Source organism: Mercenaria mercenaria, chromosome 15 (genome assembly GCF_021730395.1).
Source record: "Mercenaria mercenaria strain notata chromosome 15, MADL_Memer_1, whole genome shotgun sequence".
NCBI classification, from domain to species: Eukaryota; Metazoa; Mollusca; class Bivalvia; order Venerida; family Veneridae; genus Mercenaria; species Mercenaria mercenaria.
Window position 1 is genome coordinate 3,161,218 of NC_069375.1, and position 20,639 is coordinate 3,181,856.

A 20,639-nucleotide genomic window follows, 5' to 3' on the forward strand; every position below is an offset into this window, starting at 1 on the left:
CATGGATATAAAATAAAGAGTTTTTCGGCTAGTTTAGTGAAATAAAAACTGAAGAAAAAACATTAGTTTGCGATGTACACGCTAGAAACCTGAACAAAGGCAAAATTTATGGTTTACTTAATATGCTATTGTACAATGAATACACTGGTTGTTTGTCCGCTAATTGAGTCTTGTGCTATTTTTAGATAGCCGACCTTATCGGTGACGTCACAGATTCTTACATACGAGAGTGTGCTATTGGTTTTACTAAAAGGCTGAACACCACTAAATCCAGCTCTTCTTTATTTCATATAAAATCCACTTACTTCCTAACGGTTTTTCGAAAATTCTAGCATATCAGATTTTCAGAGTCTTATATTCCCATAAAGAACTAGATCGCTACTTTACAAAAAGAAAAAGAAAAGGGGGTGTTAACTTTTATATAAGGAAACTACAGTTCGGTAAATACAACCTGCTGAATTTACTACTTTTCGCTTCTTTCAATTTCTCTTTTCGAGACATTAAATTCTTGCGCCGCCATTTTTACCCAGCATGCAATAGGAACATGCCGATATCAACAGAATGCAAAGTGATATATACTGAAACGCGGTAGGGTAAAAGTAAGCACGTTGCTGTCGAGAAAATGCACTAGGAAAGAAAAAAGATCAGTACTATTTATATTTGGACTACTTGTGACTAGACCAGCGGAGGCTTACATTCTATTTGGTAGTGATCAGCCTAAAAATAGCTGATGAAAATACAAAATGAAAGTATGTAATGATATTAAATGCAGTTTTTAACATTAAAGATACACTGAAAGTACTGATGACTATGAAATATATAAACAACAGTAAAGTATCATAAATGAATATACTGAAGAATGATCTACATAGATAAATCAGCAGTCTTTAATAGACTAGCTGAATGGCCTTAACAGACTAGCTAAAAGTCTATGCTTTCAAAACTCAATATATTATACTATTTGAAAATACAAATATTGATGATAAAATATTAGACTGTTAGATTATATTATGCAATACTGGAACTATGTACATGTATTATGTAACATTATGTTGTAAAAATCCAACTTTACAACATATGCATTAAAGACATGAGAAAAACTATGAGAATGGATAATTTAATTGGATTCATTGCTATATCTAAGACAAAAACAGTCATATATAAATCTGGTTAACAGGTTTAAAATGGACACATCATTACTTAGAGGAAATATTAGTTCGTTCATACCAGACAGTAGCGAAGTTTTTACACTTTTCAAAAACTTTTTTGATGAAATACGCCCTGAGAGTGGAATACTTGAGACAGTTTAAGAGTAAAATGTTGTTCATCTTCGACCTTCCTAGAGTCACAGTACCTACATCACCTGTTTTCCAAAGGAGTTTTACTGTATCTGCCTACTTCTATTTTTAGTTAATGAGCATTAATTCTATATTTGGCAAAACAGGATCTATTTTTTCCATCATCTATGACACTTAAAACACAACTGACAAATAGATGTCCAGATTTCAGCAAAGTAGAAAATAGATCCTGAAGCATTTCCCTTCTAGCTGTAGAAAAAGTTCAAAAAATTCACCAATAATTAAATTCTTGCTTTCTGGCTATGATAAGTAATCCAGAACATTACTCTCTAAAATTTCACAAATATTTTTTTCTTTGACTATGAACAACTTCCATTAGATTTTATTGAACTACTCAGTACTGAAAAACACACTATGAACAAAGAATTAATCCTTTCTTTAGATTTAGAAATTGACTAAAATTAAACATTGCTTTTGTAATGAAGTTGAAAGAATTTGCCTGAACCATCACACAGGTTATTGTATGTGAAAACTAGCTGCATCAAAGTTTGTAATTTTCATGGGTAGATCCAAAATTTTGGTTTGGTTGGGGTGCGAAAGTTTTAGTGGGGGAGGGGCATGTCTAACTTTGAGTATGTTTAGTAAGAATACCCTTAAATGTTGCAACCTGATGTGTATTTGACATACAAAATAAATACTTGAAACAATGCTAAACACACTGTATGACAAACACCCTAAAAATGCTTGAAAGAATAATATTACAGTTTTAGGCATAAGTAAGCAGCCAAAAAAACCTAGACAAAATGTGGATTGTCTTCTGTTATAATAATAACATCTTTATCTATAGAAGGTAGCACATGAAGATACAGATCAGTGAAAAGTACATATGATACTTTCTTACTTTTAAATGTGGCCTTCTGAACAACAACAACCACCAAATAAAATTTACACTATCACATAAGCTAATTAATACCACATTCATTCTTAGACAAATACCCTTTAAAATAGATACTGTATAATGGGTATTTTTTACCTGCTGCTAATTTTTACTATTTTTTACGACCAAATCAGATTCGTAAATATTGGCCTCCTATATATTCGCCACATAAAGTCAAATAAACAGGTAGACCTTGTGATTTGGTAAATTTTAAAATCGAATAAAATAAAATCATGTGTTTTTACACCAAATCCTTAAACTTTTACAGCAGTAAAAATAACCCGTTATACGGTATTACCTTTAAGTATCCATTAATACAATTTCCATTTAGGCAATCAATTAGTAACATAATATATACATGCATAATTATATTATAATGGCATAGTTATAATTCAGCTGATATAAACAAAGAGATTCTTTAGGCAGTCAAATGCAAGATACACTTTTTATATTTCTTTTTAAAACATGTTAGAAAACATGATGAGCACATTTCATTTGGTATTGAATTCCAAACATTTTGCACTATTGTAACAGAAGTGTTTTTTTTACCATAATCTGTATGATGTTAAGGTATAACTATGTCACTATGAGCAACAGATCTTAGATTGTATGTTTCATTGCTAGAAAAGGTTAAAATTATAAAGATATATGAAGGTGCTGAATTGTTGCAAGCTTTGTAAATAAGACAACTTGTGTGAAAGTTACATCTTTCATTACATGACATCCACCCAAGTTCTTTTAGCATATCTTTTGTTCTTGTTTGGAATGTTTCATTCAAAATTATTTTTTGCAGCTCTACCTTATGTTTTCATTATTTTCTTTAAAGAACTCTTTATTTTCTTGACACCATATAGTACAACAATAATCAAATATTGAATTATGCATTATTAATGAATAATGTTTTCCATTTCATCTGTCATATAGTACAATATACGTCTCAACAATGCTATTTTTGAGTCAAGTTTAGTGCAAACTGTTTCAATTTGAACAGTACACGACAGTGTGTTATCTATATAAACACCACATAATTTCTGCACCTTGACATTTTTTTGTTACTTGCTTGGAAATACTTAAAAATAGTTCTTTACAATTGTTACTTTTTTGTTAGTAAACAAAACCATGCATTTTGTTTTCTTTGGATGATTTATTTATTTATTTGGGTTTTACGGTGCACCAACACAGTATAGGTTATATGGCGCCAAACAGGACTACAAATTTTGGTTCCACATCTCGTTTACATCGAAATAAAAACACGAGGTATGGAATCAAAATTTGCATACCTGCTGGAATCACAGAGTTACAGCTAAACCAAGTGTTAAGACTCTATTAGTCACCTCTTACAATCTTTGGATGAAGTGACAATTATATTGTTTAAATTGCACCATTGTAACAGTTGCACAACATCTAAATTCTGCTGGAGTTTAGTTTGCACTTTATCTAAATCATAATCTGATTTTTTAGTACAGTCATCAGCAAAGAGGTCTATATTGCCACTCTTTGAAGCTAAAGCGATATCATTGATATATAGCAAGAATAAAAGTGGGTCAAGAATTGAACCTTGAGGAACTCCAGAGGTTACAAGCATACTTTTAGATTTGGAGTTTCTCGCTTTTATCATTTGGGTTCAGTTTCATAGATATGATTTGAAAAATTCAACACTTTTATCCGTAAAATGATAGTTTCAATGATATGCAATAGATTTTATGCAATAAAATGTTATAGCCAACAAGATCAAAAGCTTTTCAGATATCTAAAAACATAAAACAGTTCCAACATATTTACCAGAATCTATATCTGAAAGCCATGCTTCTATTAGTCTGCCAGTAGTTAGTGCTGTATGACATGAATCCTGATTGAGTTTTGTGAATGATGTTAAGTTTCCTTTAAAGGTGGTCAATCACATTTAATCAACATTTAATGACATTTTTTACTTTTTGTATATTCTGGTAGAGAATTATTTAAGGAACAAAAAGACCGATTACATAGAGTTAGATTCCTATTTGAAATGTATATTTTATTATTTTTATAAAATTTTGTAATTACTCCCCTTTAATATGAAAGTATATAAAAAGCTGGGTATTTCTTTTTATTTCGATACAATGTCTAGTTTTACATTTGCATTTGATAGACATATCAACTATTGAACAATCTGAACCAAAATGCAAGTTTTAAAGATGTGTGTAGCTTCTGAATTCATTTATTTCCTATCTATCTTGGTTGCGCAACCAAGATAGGCAAAGGGAGGTAATAATAATTTTTCAAACTTGCGTTTCTAATGAATTCCATCTAAATACATAATTTTTAATGCAAATATTTTACAAATATATTACAGTATGTCTAATATTTATACATTTCCTTAGGCAAAGTATGTTTATCAAATTTATACTTATGATAAAATAACTATCTTGGTTGGGCAACCAGGATAGGAAAATGAAATTTTAAAAATACCTCCAGTGAAAATCTAATTTGTATTAAGTGTTAAGTGAACATAAATGAGTGTAAATGATCAGATGCTAAAGTTTCGAACAAATCCGTTACATGGCCAAAATCTGATTATCCACCTTCAAGAAGAAATGGAAATTTTAGGCAAAATAGATATTGGGAGAACATAAGCCTCTTTGAGAGCATCTGGAAATAAACCATTTACAATACTTACTGTCCATATTGAAAGATGGACAAGTATATTATTACTGAAATAACTTGATTTCAAAATTTCAAGACCTGGCAGCTAGAACTTGGAAAGCTCATATTAAACAATGTACGTAAGAGAACTTAGTTACGAAGAGATCACTAGTAAAGAGCTTTCATGTTGTGCTGATTACAAACAGAAAAAAAAATTTAGGACACTTCAACAGTTATTTCTGACAAATATCACAGAGTTTTTAATTATGTTTATACTCTCGACACATGCAATATTTGTTTTAAATGTTGTTTTACTTGAAAGTTGCCCAAAATCATTTTTTGCTATAGTTTGCACAATTTAAAGCTATAAAATGTACTGTAGCAAATAAAAACAAGAAATGTAATTTAAAGTTTTCAGAAAACTGACTGGACAGTTTACAAACACTCATTTTGTCACTTGTTCACAAATAGCTAGAAACATGGAAGGGCAGGTTGGAGGACACTGTTTGCAACAGTAACATAGGTGCCATGCAGCATCGTGTACAGACACATCTAAAATGAGTTAATGAAGGATTTAGGGCCCTAAATGGTCACATTTCAAATCTGACCAAGCTTTTTATTTTTTATTATCAGTATCACTTGGGTGAATTATTTCTAAAATTTTAAATGATTTTAACCATTCAAAAAAAGTTATAAAATCATAAACAGCACAACAGTTACTCGACAGCCGATTTGACTGGAAAATGAAATAAACTACGCAAAATTCTATATATATATTTTTTTCAAATTCATCAAAATACAACAGTTTCAGTGTTAGTTCACTACTAAAACAACGTTAAATAAATAAAAGAAAAAAAATATATGAAGACTTATTACATACATTTGTACAAGAATTTACTTGAAATACTTATCTCCTATATCCCCAGTGGTAAATTTAACAATTTTAAGGAAAAAATTCTGGTCTCAACATTTTTTTTTCTTTCTAAAGGTTATAAATGTTACATTTTTAGTAACTAAATACAAATTATTTGTATCATTGTATGAAACAAATACACAAAGAATTATCTACTTTTTACCATCTGATTTTCTAAAAGTATCTTGTTTTAGAGTAGGGGTAAAATGTAAACAAAAGCTTTATACTGTAAAACCTAAATTCATAGGATTTTAAAACAAAGAACTCCCATTTTTTTTACTTTCATTAATGAAAAATGCATGTAACACTTGTACATTAAAATAAATATACAATGTAGTAGTAATAATCCTTTTGATTATTTTATTCATTTATTTGGGTATAGGTTATATGGCGCCAAACAGGACTACAAATTTTGGTTCCACATCTCATTGAAAAAGTAAAATGTTCATATACATATAATAATATGTTCTACGAGTTCAAAAAAGATAACCTAATCAAAGCATAAAACTTGACATACAGATCAAGACACATCATTTTTGAACATTTCTTACTCTTTTAAAATTAAAATATGGAGCATAAGCAATGAGGTAAGATAAAATCATTTTTAAGTACTCCACAAGGTTTGGAATAACTGTCTCTAATGTCCTCTTCATGTTTGTAACACATGCTTGTCCTTCACTATATCAACAATGTACATGCCCATCTTCTCCCTTGTGCCTGACAATTATTTTCAAATGATTTAGGTTGAGGCCTGAATATTTGTTGTACAGATTTTGGAGAATAATTAAATGAAAGCATTGTTTTAGGCAATATTGACAAGTGTTTTCAAAGATTTCCTAATGCTTTAACATCCTCCTTGGCATTCTGTGCTCCATAGCTTTCACTCTCCATAACTTTCACTCAAAATTCCAGGACAAGATCTTGTTTGTACGAGAAACTGCTAGGAAAAAGTTTGCGTAAAACTGTTAGAGAATCAACAGATCCAGACACTCATTTAAAAAAGCTCTCAAGAATTTTACAACAAGCTACTGCTTTCATCAGAACTGGAAAGTCAAATCTTCTGCCACTGCGGGCCACCAGAATGACATTGTCAAATTGTTCTAGCCATTTACAAAACTTTTCCAGTGATGGGAGTTATAAATTCTGCTTCCACTGGCATTCCATTTACTGACAGAGTTACTACCTGACATTACAATTCCAGTAACATGTTGGGCTGTTGAGGTGATCAGTGTTTTAGGTAAAACGTATGTATTGAAGGAATGTCCACTGTTCAGCTCTGCAGCAGCTATCAGTGTGATATGAGGAAACTGTCCGGCTGTTCAGCTCTGCAGCAGCTATCAGTGTGAGATGAGGAAACTGTCCGCCTCAAACTGCAAAGACAACAACAATAAAATATGATACGAGCCAGATGGTGTCTGTTCTCTGGTGGTCTATAGCATAGGTTATACTGTAATTACCTATCAAATGTCAGTAATTGTCATTCAATAATATAAACATACTTATTACATGACTGTATTTTATTGTTTTTCTGATTGGCTGAAAATGGTTCGAAAAGTAATGAGTACATATCATATCAACTTATCTTGGGTTATAAATAGTATGAAAATAAAAATAGATCGAAGTAGGTGCTTGGAAAACCAATATCAACCTGATTTGGTCTAAATTTATTCCTTATTTCTTTATTAAAGAAAAAATTGTAATAACAAGACTGACTATACATTTATTCATGTAATAAAACAATTACTGACTTCTTCATAGGTTGATATCAGGATTTATTAACCCTCAAAAAGTTATAGTCCAGTAAAATGGTGTAAAAATACTTCAGAAAATGGGAAAAGCACAAATCTTGGTACATAACTACTTTAGGGCAAAACACTAAAAATGAGCATGAGACCCACTCCAAAAAAATCCAATATGGCCGAAAAATCCAAGATGGCCACCATACATGTATCTATTTTCAGAAATACCTAATATTATCTATAAAACTTATATGGACACTTACAGTCATCAGTATAATAAGTTAAAATCACCTGTTTGAATAAATTCAAACATATTATATTAACAACAAGAGCACCGCCTTGCGGGTGCTGACGCTCATCTGATTTTTTTTTGTATAATAGAAATATTGTCCTACCCATGATTTTCTAAGTCTAAAAAGGGCCATCATTCTTGCAAAAAGCAGGATAGAGTTATGTTTCTTGATGTACAGTGTCCACTTATGATTGTGAAAAACTGTTGCAAGTTTTAAAGCAATAGCTTTGATACTTTATGAGAAAAGTTGCCTTAAACATAATACTCAACCAAGAAAATGATTTTCTAAGTCCAAAAGGGGCAATAATTATTGCAAAAAGCAGGATGGAGTTATGTTGCTTGCTGTACAGGGTCAGCTTATGATGGTGAACAAGTGTTGCAAGTTTCAAAGCAATAGCTTTGACAGTTTAAGAGAAAAAGTTGACCTAAACATAAAACTTAACCAAGAAATCTGATATTTTCTAAGTCCAAAAGGGGCCATAAATCTTGCAAAAAGCAGGATGGAGTTACGTTTCTTGCTGTACAGGGTCAGCTTATGATGGTGAACAAGTGTTGCAAGTTTTAAAGCAATAGCTTTGAAAGTTTAGGATAAAAGCTGACCTAAACATAAAACTTAACTAAGAAAACTGATTTTCTAAGTCCAAAAGGGGCAATAATTCTTGCAAAAAGCAAGATGGAGTTATGTTTCTTGATGTACAGGGTCTGCTTATGATGGTGAACAAGTATTCCAAGTTTCAAAGCAATAGCTCTGATAGTTTAGGAGAAAAGTTGACCTAAACATAAAACTTAACCAAGAAATCTGATATTTTCTAAGTACAAAAGGGGCCATAAATCTTGCAAAAAGCAAGATGGAGTTATGTTTCTTGCTATACAGGGTCAGCTTATGATGGTGAACAAGTCTTCCAAGTTTCAAAGCAATAGCTTTGATAGTTTAGGAGAAAAGCTGACCTAAACATAAAACTTAACCAGGCAACGCCGACGCAGACGCCGACGCCGACAACCGCTCAAGTGATGACAATAACTCATCATTTTTTTTCAAAAAATCAGATGAGCTAAAAATACCGCTCTTCCAACAAAAATGAAAACAGTTGTCTCCCTTGGATAAAATTTGCTATTAAGCAGAAGAAAAGTCAGAATGCATTTATCATGTTTATGTGAGTCAAAATTAAGTATATAATGGTAACTGGCATATCAAGAATGTTTAAAATGGCAACAGACCTGTGCAGAGCTTTACAACAATTGTAAATTATTATAAATACATTCGAACTTCGTTAACTGGAACCCGTCAGGACCGACAAAATGTATTCGAGTTATCAGTAGTTTGAGTGGTGTAAGAATATATTATAAAAATGAATATAGTTGGGACCTGACGATAGGTTCAAGTGAAGAATGGTGTTCGAATGAACAGAGTTTGAGCAAACGAAGTTTGTCTGTAGTGTGTATTAATTAGTGAATAAATGACATGTGTTTCACTTTGTCATTAGTTTTCGCGACTCAGAATTTGTTAGTGTTAATGTATTCATTTCAATTTATTTACACTAAGAGAACTAATGACACTTAGTAAAACTATATAATTCATTAACTATGTTAGTGCGATAGACCATGTGAACATCCCTGGCCTGTCAGACCATCATGATGTCTTTGGGAAAAAGTCATTGCCGGTTGATCAGTGTAATCCAACTTACATTTGCATGTTCCTGTAATATTCTGTTTTTGTCAAATTGTAGCACACTGTGCCATAACAATAGTTTTATAGTTTAATGTCGTAAGCATATAATGTACAGTCACTAATGCCCTGATCACTCTCAGACGCAGACCATGAATACCATACTGTATCCTGAAAATTTTGACGTGGTGGGGACGGGGGTCAAACTCGAAAGATGTGCAGTTCTAAAGTTCATACTGCGCCCTTACAACATGCTTGCCAGGTTCTCAGGGCATCTAACATGTTTACACTAATTTTCTTACCACACGCATCTTCACGTCCAATGCGTTCTAACTACATTCTTAGTACGACCAGTCAGATTGCACCTCTCGCTTACCATGCTTTAACCATGCGCTTATCACCTTCTCACTGCATTCCCCGGCTAGTTATAAATACTACGCCTCGCGCCTCTTTTTCCTTCCTTCTGCAAGTTATATTGTGTCTGCGTCTACACTCAACAACAATCAAATACAATATACGACAAGCACCCCCCCCCCCACACACCCACCACCACGAAGAAATCAGAGCAGTCTTACAGAGAGGCTTTGGTGGAAAAAGCAAAGGCATACAAAGGGTATACGAAGGTCCAGAAATCACTACAAGCTACCAGTGCTGCTGAGTCCGTGGTTATGTGGTAATTCCTGATGATGTGCGATCATACCCATAGCTGGTTGAAAACGAAGTGATGGGGAATTGGATCCAGTATTCATACTCAAATCTCGAAATCTGAAACAAACACGGTGAGAACCTGCTGCAAACATTACATAGGCATGTTAAGCACCGAAAGAACGTATTGATAACCTAATGCGGTATTCTATGTGGCATGGACGTAGCGTGGTTATAGCACAGAATGCAATGACAACCCAGTGACAGTGCAATGAGCACGCCATGCAGTCATTCCTGTCCGCACCACGCTTGTACTATGTCCTACTAGGTTTTAGTTACATCATTACTACGTCCTTACTAAGTTCTTCCTGCTTACTGATTAGAGCACGTCCTCACTACTTTTGTTTTGAATATGTCCAAAGTTCGACCGATTCCTCTACACTCGTGGAAACCATAATTATCATGTTCTTATCGGTGTCTACTGTATTCCTTCTACATCGTACAAGTTCTTACTGCGTCCCGACAGTTTTTAGGATGTAGTGGGAACGTGGCTGAGTGTGATGGGGGTATAAATTAGAAGCAGAATCTATTATTTCTAAAAAAAAAAAATGTGCTCTAATATCTATTTCTGGACATTTTTACTGAAATTAAAATATATTACTGGTAGATAAGGACATACTGAATGTGAGTACTTGAGGATTTATCTAATGAGCACATGTATTCAAAACACAATTTTAATACCAATTTACTAGTTTTAAGACAACAAATATTATCTATTTACCATTTGTAAGGCTATGCCACTACCAGTTAAACAGTCCAGTTTTAGAATAACACTGTCTTGTCAAACAAAACTAACCAGTACAGCTCGCGCTTACTGGTGAATCAAGCCTTCCTACAAACAAACTGTTCATATAATATTTATGTGGTACAGATGGTGGCTTTCGATACTCTTCTTTATAACAAAACATGTCAAGTAGCTTATCAACCATCTGTTCACACAAAGATTAGGGCTATAGTGTGCATTCCTGCATCGTCTGTTACACCTCTTGAACATACTGAAAACTGTTGCCGGGCACATATGGAGGTCAGATGTTCTATCACTTTCCTAAAATTCCAAGTCAAGATAAATACGGTTGACCAGAGATATCTTTGATATATTGGAACCTTTCTAATAGTTTTTGCCTCAAGTACCTGAATCTCATACCAATAGCTCCTCAAGTGCATTTGCAACCTAGATAAAGGCTGTCGATGAAGATGTAATTTGTCAAAAGTGCTTAAATGCTCTGCACTGCCTTATGCAAGTTGTCGACAATCTCGTGCTTGTGTGTACTGACACGAGTATCTGATATGTACTTTATTTCAGATTTCAGCTCACTATTCAGAGTAATATATTTCACAGAATAGCTGTCCGTGAAAGCAACTTTTATATTTTCAGCCTTACTCTTCTTTGTTACACAGTTAGCATTACATAATCAATGATTATGTGATCAATTTATTATGCAGGTATTGTGACTGCGGGTGCATAATTATAATAAGGAATGTTGTTTCATTTGATACTACTACCCGTCGCTATAATCTATTCTTGCATTTCGAAGTCTCAAACCGAAAGGGGTAGTTGTCGTACTTGGTGTCATAGTTAATTGACCTTCATATTCTCTATATTACCTACCATCTATAAACAAGGTTTCATAAAGAAGTCTTTAGAATTTGCACTTTTGAAGTTATTGAAGAATCCGCCATTTGCGAATGATGGACGGACATACAGACGGACAAAATGATGTACAAAAGGAGACAAGAGGACCATGATGGTCCTGAATCGCTCACCTGTCCCAACATGACCCAGTTTTGAACCGAGTATGACGTCGTTTTTTTTCTATTTTTTGACATAGTGACCTAGTTTTTTAAGCTCATGTGACCCAGTTTTGAACCTGACCTAGATATCATAAAGATGAACATTCAGACCAACCATCATATAGATCCCATGAAAAATATGGCCTCTAGAGAGGTCACAAGGTTTTTTCATTATTTGACCTACTGACCTAGTTATTGATGGCATGTGACCCAGTTTCAAACTTGACCTAGATATCATCAAGGTGAACATTCTGACCAATTTTCATGAAGATCCATTCACAAGTATGGCCTCTAGACAGGTCACAAGGTTTTTCTATTTTTAGACCTAATGACCTAGTTTTTGACCGCAGCTGACCCAGTTTCAAACTTGACCTAGATATCATCAAGATGAACATTCAGACCAACTTTCATACAGATCCCATGAAAAATATGGCCTCTAGAGAGGTCACAAGGTTTTTCTATTATTTGACCTACTGACCTAGTTTTTGAAGGCACATGACCCAGTTTCAAACTTGGCCTAGATATCATCAAGGTGAACATTCAGACCAATTTTCATGAAGATCTTGTGAAAAATATGGCCTCTAGAGAGGTCACAAGGTTATTCTATTTTTAGACCTACTGACCTAGTTTTTTAACCACAGTTGACCCAGTTTCGAACTTTGCCTAGATATCATCAAGGTGAACAATCAGACCAACCTTCTTACAGATCCCATGAAAAATATGGCCTCTAGAGAGGTCACAAGGTTTTTCTATTATTTGACCTACTGACCTAGTTTTTGAAGGCACATGACCCAGTTTCAAACTTGGCCTAGATATCATCAAGGTGAACATTCAGACCAATTTTCATGAAGATCTTGTGAAAAATATGGCCTCTAGAGAGGTCACAAGGTTTTTCTATTTTTAGACCTACTGACCTAGTTTTTGACCGCACGTGACCCAGTTTCGAACTTGACCTAGATATCATCAAGATGAACATTCTGACCAACTTTCATAAAGATCCCATGAAAAATGTGACCTCTAGAGAGGTCACAAGCAAAAGTTTACGCACGGACGCACGCATGGACGACGGACGCTGCGCGATCACAAAAGCTCACACTGTCACTTTGTGACATGTGAGCTAAAAATAAGATAACAAGCATGTTTTTAATTTTTCCTCCTATCTATGTAAAATTTCTCAAGAAACAATCTCTCCTAGTTTTGAAGAAATGCAGGATGACACTTTTTGTCATATTCGTGCACTATTTGTTGCCATAGCAACAACATTTATTACCATAGGAACAAATTTAAATGACATTGGCATTCTCCACATTGCAATCTATCCATGTACCACGTATCATGAAAACATCTGCTGTAGTTTTAAAGTACTTTGCATGGCTGACGTATTGACATGCATATGGGGGCAACCCATAAGTGCCCCTGTGGCTAAACACTGGTAAGAAAATAACAACAATGTTTCAATATGCTGCTGTGGAGGGAATGCAAGTAAAACAATATAAATTACATAGTAAAACAAAATATCCTTTAAAATATGAAAAACACACAATGATAATAAACTAAATTTTAAAGGCTAGATTTTAGCCGTAACCATGGAAACAGAAAGAAACTAACATCATTTGAATTGTTATTTTTGCATTTGATGAAAATTTAGGATTTATTTTATCATATACATTTATATTTGGTGCATTTTGGGGATGAATGTAAATATAATGACCTTTCATTAGAATCTTGTAAGGTAAATATTGAGTTTTGGCGGGCCATCTTGACAGATATCAAATGGGTCCCATGAAAAAAATGTTTTCTAAGCTTTAATAAGCTGTGCCAATTTTGGTGCTTTTCCCATTTTCTTAAGTATTTTGGCATTTTCTGTTACGAATTGATCGGACTATTATATTCACCTCGCCTTTGGCTCGGTGAATATAACTTTTCAGGTTGATAAATCCTGATATCAACCTATGAAAAAGTGGATAATTGTGTAGTGTCTAAATACACAAAGTTACAATTTGTCAAGTTACAATAAAAAAACATTTCTATCATAGTTATGATTCTCTACTTCCTTCTGTGCTGTTTCAGTTGGAAATATTCAGATGTTTTTTACCTTACAAATATCATAGAAATATTTTACAAGAAATATTTACTGAGGTTTGGCAGTTTCCAGATCAAATGTAATGTATGTTGGCTCTCCAGGAACCAGGGTTACAGGCTTGAACTCCCCTCTTGAAACAGGATCTGGCAGCTTCTCAACATCAACTGTATCCTCGTGACAAACTCCTAGATAAATATACTCTCACCCATTGAGCTGAATAGGCTGGATAACACTACAGAATTAGAGTTTACATGTTAAACTGTTAAATCTCCTTTTGTGCCAAGCTGTGTCTACTGCACATGACATTCCAGTTCTAGTTTGGCATGGAAACTGTTTTTTCCTTGTTCTGACAGCAGTTCTGTTGACAGAGTGTTGATGATGACTGTGTTGACCTTTTTTCCTCATTTTGTAGAGATACAGTCATTGTCATCATCTACACAAGAATGCTTCGCTGCCTTGTCAGTTTCTACTTGCGCCACATCCCTGATAAGAAAATGGTCAAATAATACACAAACTGTCAATTAAAAACTCAATTTATTAAAAAACAAGCAAATTCAATGAATTTGTATCCCCCGCTGAAAGGGTTTGTGGTGAGGAACGGCAAAGAAAATATATCCGGCAAAAAGTTAAGGATGTTACTAAGAAGCAAATAATTTCATTAGTCAAAATCAATTTAACAGAAAACAAATGTTTAATTAAAGAGTACATAATAAATGTATGATACTTTGATCCTGACTAAAGAATTTATTTTGAATGGGATATCCTTACTCTAATAAGCTTAGCTTTTAAAATTAAATGCAGTTATCTGAAATGTGAACGAAATATTGTCTTCGAGTGGTTAGGCACCAGGTGTTGCTGATTAACATGTACATTTGAAAAAAGAACAGAAGTCCTTAAGAGAACACAATCAAGTAAGATATCTTGAACATGGCTGAGGGTAAGGTTTGTGCAGTCTCAACTTAACATGTTGAATGTTTGAGCATTTAAAAAAAAAAAAAAAATGGGATGGAAATATATATAATTATGTATCTATACTTATTTTTTTAGGGGGTGGGGGGACGGGTGAGGAAACAAAATTTCACATGTGTATTATAAATATTGGCCTAAATGGAAAATTACAAATGAAAAAAAGGGTGAAGTGGTGGGGGGGGGGGGGGGCGAGGTAGGGGGGGGAGCCAGGTGGGGGAATGGTACAAGTTGCATGTTGATAATTATTCATGGAAGGTTTGAAAAAAATCTAAAATACTGAATTTTTTTTTTTTTTTGGTGGGGGGGGGGGGGGGGAGGGTGTGTGACAAAGGCAAGTGGGTGACCAGGTGTGGGTGCACAACTTCACATGTTAATAATAAATGTTCATGGAAAAGAATGAAAGAAATTTAATGAAATTCTGCCAAATGCTAAGTTTGTTATGTACAAATTCTGTGGATTTTTAGACAATTAAAGGGCAATATCTGTGAACTTACAAAAGAAATCCATACGAAATTGTGTGTGCATAAACACATTATAGTGCTCTAAATTCTGTTTAAGTTTCATAGTTCAAGGTCAAATAAATCAAAAGTTATGCAGAAATTGCCATATCTATAGTACCCTACACAGTTAACACTAGAAACTTTTAAGGGCCATAACTCTGGTGTTACTTGGGCAATCTGACTGAAACTTGATGGGCCCCATAACCTCATAGTGGTGAACATGTATATGAAGACTGAAAAAAATCTAAAATAAGGAATGATTTTTTTGGGGGGTTGGGGGGGGGGGGGGTTCAGAGGGGGAGGGGTTGTGATCAAGGTAAGGGTACACAACTTCACATGTTTACAATAAATGTTCATGGAAAAGAATGAAAGAATTTAATGAAATTCTACCAAATGGTAAGTTTCTTATGTACAAATATGTGGATTTTATACAATTAAAGGGCAATAACTCTTAATTTACTCAATAAATCAAAACGAAATTATGTGAACACAAACACATTATGGTGATCTAAATTCTGTTTAAGTTTCATAGTTATAGGTCAAATATATCAAAAGTTATGATGCAGAAATATCCATGTTTATAGTACCCTATATAGTTAACACTAGAAACTTCTAAGGGCCATAACTCTGGTGTTACTTTGGCAATCTGACTGAAACTTGGTGTGCCGCAAAATCTCATAATGGTGAACATGTATATGAAGTATTGTATAAATATTCCCAACCATTTCCTAGATATGGCTCCGGACAGATGACGGACAGACAACGCCAATACTATATCCCTATGACTTTCGTCGGGGGATAACAAGGAGCTGTGTTCAATAAATGCTTGATGCCCCTGGTGGCACATTCATGCAGGCTCACCTTGGTCTGCACTGCTGACTATTCAGTCAGTGCATTTTCAGCAAACACCCCTTCAAATAGTAAGTGGTACTGCCCAAATTGAATGATGGACCAGTCCATTGTAGAAATTTAGCAGGGTCAAGGTTAAAATACATAAATTACTTACTACATCTCTTTGCTAAAAGCATCCTTTGCTGCACCTGCAGCAGGCTGTTGGGCAACATCACCAGCCCTTCTCTCCATTTCCAAGCCCTTCTCTCCATTTCTTTTTTTTTTCAAATTTGAGTTAACAATTGGATGAATGTTGACAGGAAATTACTTATCCACACTGGCCTACCAATGCTGTCACTCATAGCTGAAACATTCAAATAAAGTTGTATACTGTAAAATCATTCAATTTTGTGGTTTGGACTAAAATGGCTATTTTGTGGGTATATGAATTCACGGATTTCCACATCTGAACATAAACAAGAGGGCCATGATGGCCCTGTATCGCTCACATGGGTTTAGTTGCTTGCTTGAACAAATTTCTATTCTAACCCTTACCATGCTGGACACAAGTGATTTTGCCTTAGCGACAGGTGTAGATCTTGATCAGCCTGCACATGCCGAAGTACTGTCCAAAGTGAAAGATGGATAAAATCATTATAGAAATATAGCATGGTAAGCGATAAAGCTTCAAAAACAACACGCAAATTCAATGACTTGGTATCCCTTGCCGGAAGAGTTTGTGGTAAGGAATGGCAAAAAATGTATCCGACAAAAAGTTAAGGATTTATTAAGAAGTAAATAATTTCATTAGTCAAGAACAGTTTAACAGAAAACAAATGTTTTAAGTGTAACAGTTTAACAGAAAATGAATGTTTTAAGTGTACATAATAAATGTATGTTATGTTGATCCTGACTAATGTGTAATAAGTTGGCCCTAGGTCGCTCAACTGATAAACACACCATAATAGTGTAAACATGTTTGACCTAGTGATTTAATGGAAACAAAATTTAATATTCTGACCAATTTTCGATAAGATTGGACCAAAAATGTGGTGTCTTAAGTGTAAAGAAGTATTTTCTTCAATTTGTCCTTGTGACCTAGTTTTGAGCAAAAATGACCTATATTCGAAATTGATCTTGATTTCATCAAGGCAATCATTCTAAGCAAATTTCATCAACCTCAATTGAAAAATACAACCTCTATCGCATACCAAACGTTTTTCTTTGATTTGTCCTAGCGACCTAGTTTTTGACCAAAGATGACCAAACTCGACCTTAATTTTATCAAGGCAATTATTCTGACCAAATTTTATGAAGATCAACTGAAAAATACAGTCCCTATTGCATACACAAGGTTTTTCTTTGATTTGACCTAGTGACCTAGTTTTTGACCCCAGATGACCCATATTCTAACATGACTTAGATTTCATCAAGGCAATCATTCTGACTAAATTTTATGAATGTCCAGTGTAAAATGCAGCCCCTATTGCGTAAACAAGGTTTTTCTTTGATTTGACCTGGTGACCTAATTTTTGAACCTTGATGACCTATATTCAAATTCCTTCTAGATTTCATCCAGACACACATTCTGATCAAAATTTATGAAGATCCGATGTAAAATGCAGCCCTATTGCACACACAGGGTTTTTCTTTGATTTGACCTAGTGACCTAGTTTTTGACCAAAGATGACCCATATTCAAGCTTAACCTAGAATTCATCAAGGCAATCACTCTGACTAAAATTCATGAAGATCAATTGAAAAATACAGTTTATATCGCGCACACACAAGGTTTTTCTTTGATTTGACCTAGTGACCTAGTTTTAAACCAAATATAACCCATTTTCAAACTTGGCCTAGATTTCATCAAGGCAATCATTCTGAAAGAATTTCATGAAGATCAGTTGAAAAATACAGCCTCTATAACATACACAAAGTTTTTCTTTGATTTGACCTAGTGACCTAGTTTTTAACCCTTGATGACCCATTTACAAATTTAAAATAGATTTCATCATGGTAAACATTCTGATTAAAATTTATGAAGATCAATTGAAAAATACAGCCTCTATGCATACACAAGGTTTTTCTTTGATTTAACCTAGTTTTTGACCCCAGATGACCCATTTTCGAACTCGGCCTAGCTTTCATCAAGGTTCTCCATTCCCACTAGTAGTTACTGAGATACCAGCTTACATACAAAACCTTAACCAAAAATTTCTAAGTCGAAAAAGGGGCATCATTTTGTAAAAAAACAATTATGGAACCTGTGCAATGTAAGTCAGTTTATCACAGTGAATAAGTGTGTGAAGTTTCAATCCATTCCCTCTAGTTGTTACTGAGATACAAGCTTACATACAAAAACTTAACCAAACTGGAACACGGATGCGGACGCCGACACATGGGCGAGTCCAATAGCTCTACTATTCTATGAATAGTCGCTAAAAATTGCAGGTCATCCAATTTAAGCACGTATCGCGCTGTTGTATAAGCCCTGCCGTTTTGAAAATTTTGAACTTGCGTGTAAAAAGCAGATAAACTCAACGAAGGCAGATTTAAACCTTGTTCAACACGATCTTATGCATCAATCACATATTACTCCTTGATTTTATTATAAGCCGCTTCAAATTTTATTTCAAATACAGCCGATTGCCCGGGCACTGTGGATGAAAACCGATTCTGTGGACCGTAAGAAATGTTGTACAAAATATTGCAAAAAGATTGCCAATATCTACAAGTTTGGTATTGTTTTCGAAAAAAATAATAATTCTAAAATTTGTTGCATAAAACAGGCACCAATAAGAATGAACAAAAGATATAAAGGCATCACATTTATGCCTGATGCAAACTGTTGATCTGTTACCATGACCCTGACAATATGCGTTGCAATTTTCTTGGGACAATTTTTGACATGCATCACATTTACGCCTGATGCAAACTGTTAACCTGTTACCATGACCCTGACAATATGCGTTGCAATTTTCTTGGGACAATTTTTGACATGCATCTCATTTACGCCTGTTGCAAACTGTATGTGTTAATCAGTAACAGTAGCACCTGCCAATTATGCATTGCAATTTTCTTGTTAATTGAACATCTTTTGATACGCGATAAACAAACACGACAGAACAAACTGTTTTATTCTGCAGAATTAGCATTCTTATATTGCCCAAAATAAATTATACTTATTTTGAAAAACAGAACTATATACTAACTTACGAATATTCGAATTTGATTTTCATTTTCGAATATTCAGCTGATTTTCGAGTTTTCCATCCCTACTTTTTACACTGAACAACTGGTCAAAGAGATATATAACAATGTGAATGTGACCCTGCTTTGAGATTTAAATTTAATGAGCATTCCAAACTTAAGAAAAATACACTGTTGGAATTTACCTTGTGTTTGTACTGGGTTGAAGAATGGAAAATTTTCACTGCACAGGAATTCAAAGTTGGGATTGCTAAAAGTCCAGATGTAACAACTCTGTTAGTGGGGTATACTTCTCCGGCAATATCGGGTGATGTGGGGTATACTTCTCCGGCACTATCAGGTGATGTGGGGTATACTTCTCCGGCAGTATCAGGTGACTGAATGGTGGGGTATACTTCTCTGGCAGTATCAGGTGACTGAATGGTGGGGTATACTTCTCCAGCAGTATCAGGTGATGTGGGGTATACTTCTCCGGTAGTATCAGATTGGTGGGGTATACTTCTCCGGCAGTATCAGGTGACTGAATGGTGGGGTATACTTCTCCGGCAGTATCAGGTGACTGAATGGTGGGGTATACTTCTCTGGCAGTATCAGGTGACTGAATGGTGGGGTATACTTCTCCAGCAGTATCAGGTGATGTGGGGTATACTTCTCCGGTAGTATCAGATTGGTGGGGTATACTTCTCCGGCAGTATCAGGTGACTAAATGGTGGGGTATACTTCTCCGGCAGTATCAGGTGACTAAATGGTGGGGTATACTTCTCCGGCAGTATCAGGTGACTGAATGGTGGGGTATACTTCTCCGGCAGTATCAGGTGACTGAATGGTGGGGTATACTTCTCTGGCAGTATCAGGTGACTGAATGGTGGGGTATACTTCTCCGGCAGTATCAGGTGACTGAATGGTGGGGTATACTTCTCTGGCAGTATCAGTGACTGAATTGGTGGGGTATACTTTCCGGCAGTATAAGACTGGTGGGGTATACTTCTCAGGCATATTCAGGTGACTGAATGGTTGGGGTATACTTTCCGCAGTATAAGACTGGTGGGGTATACTTCTCAGGCAGTATCAGGTGACTGAATGG

General features: G+C 34.7%; 1 long non-coding RNA gene across 1 annotated transcript; it reads right to left on the reverse strand.

The window, feature by feature from the left end:
* Positions 1 to 352: 352 nt before the first annotated feature.
* On the reverse strand, positions 353 to 20,279 carry LOC123545096 (uncharacterized). Its single transcript, XR_006685262.2, has 4 exons — positions 19,741 to 20,279; positions 16,522 to 16,710; positions 14,099 to 14,529; positions 353 to 7,140 (listed from the first exon to the last, which is right to left on the reverse strand). It is a non-coding gene; the product is annotated as an uncharacterized LOC123545096 (long non-coding RNA).
* Between the last annotated feature and the right edge of the window lie 360 nt (positions 20,280 to 20,639).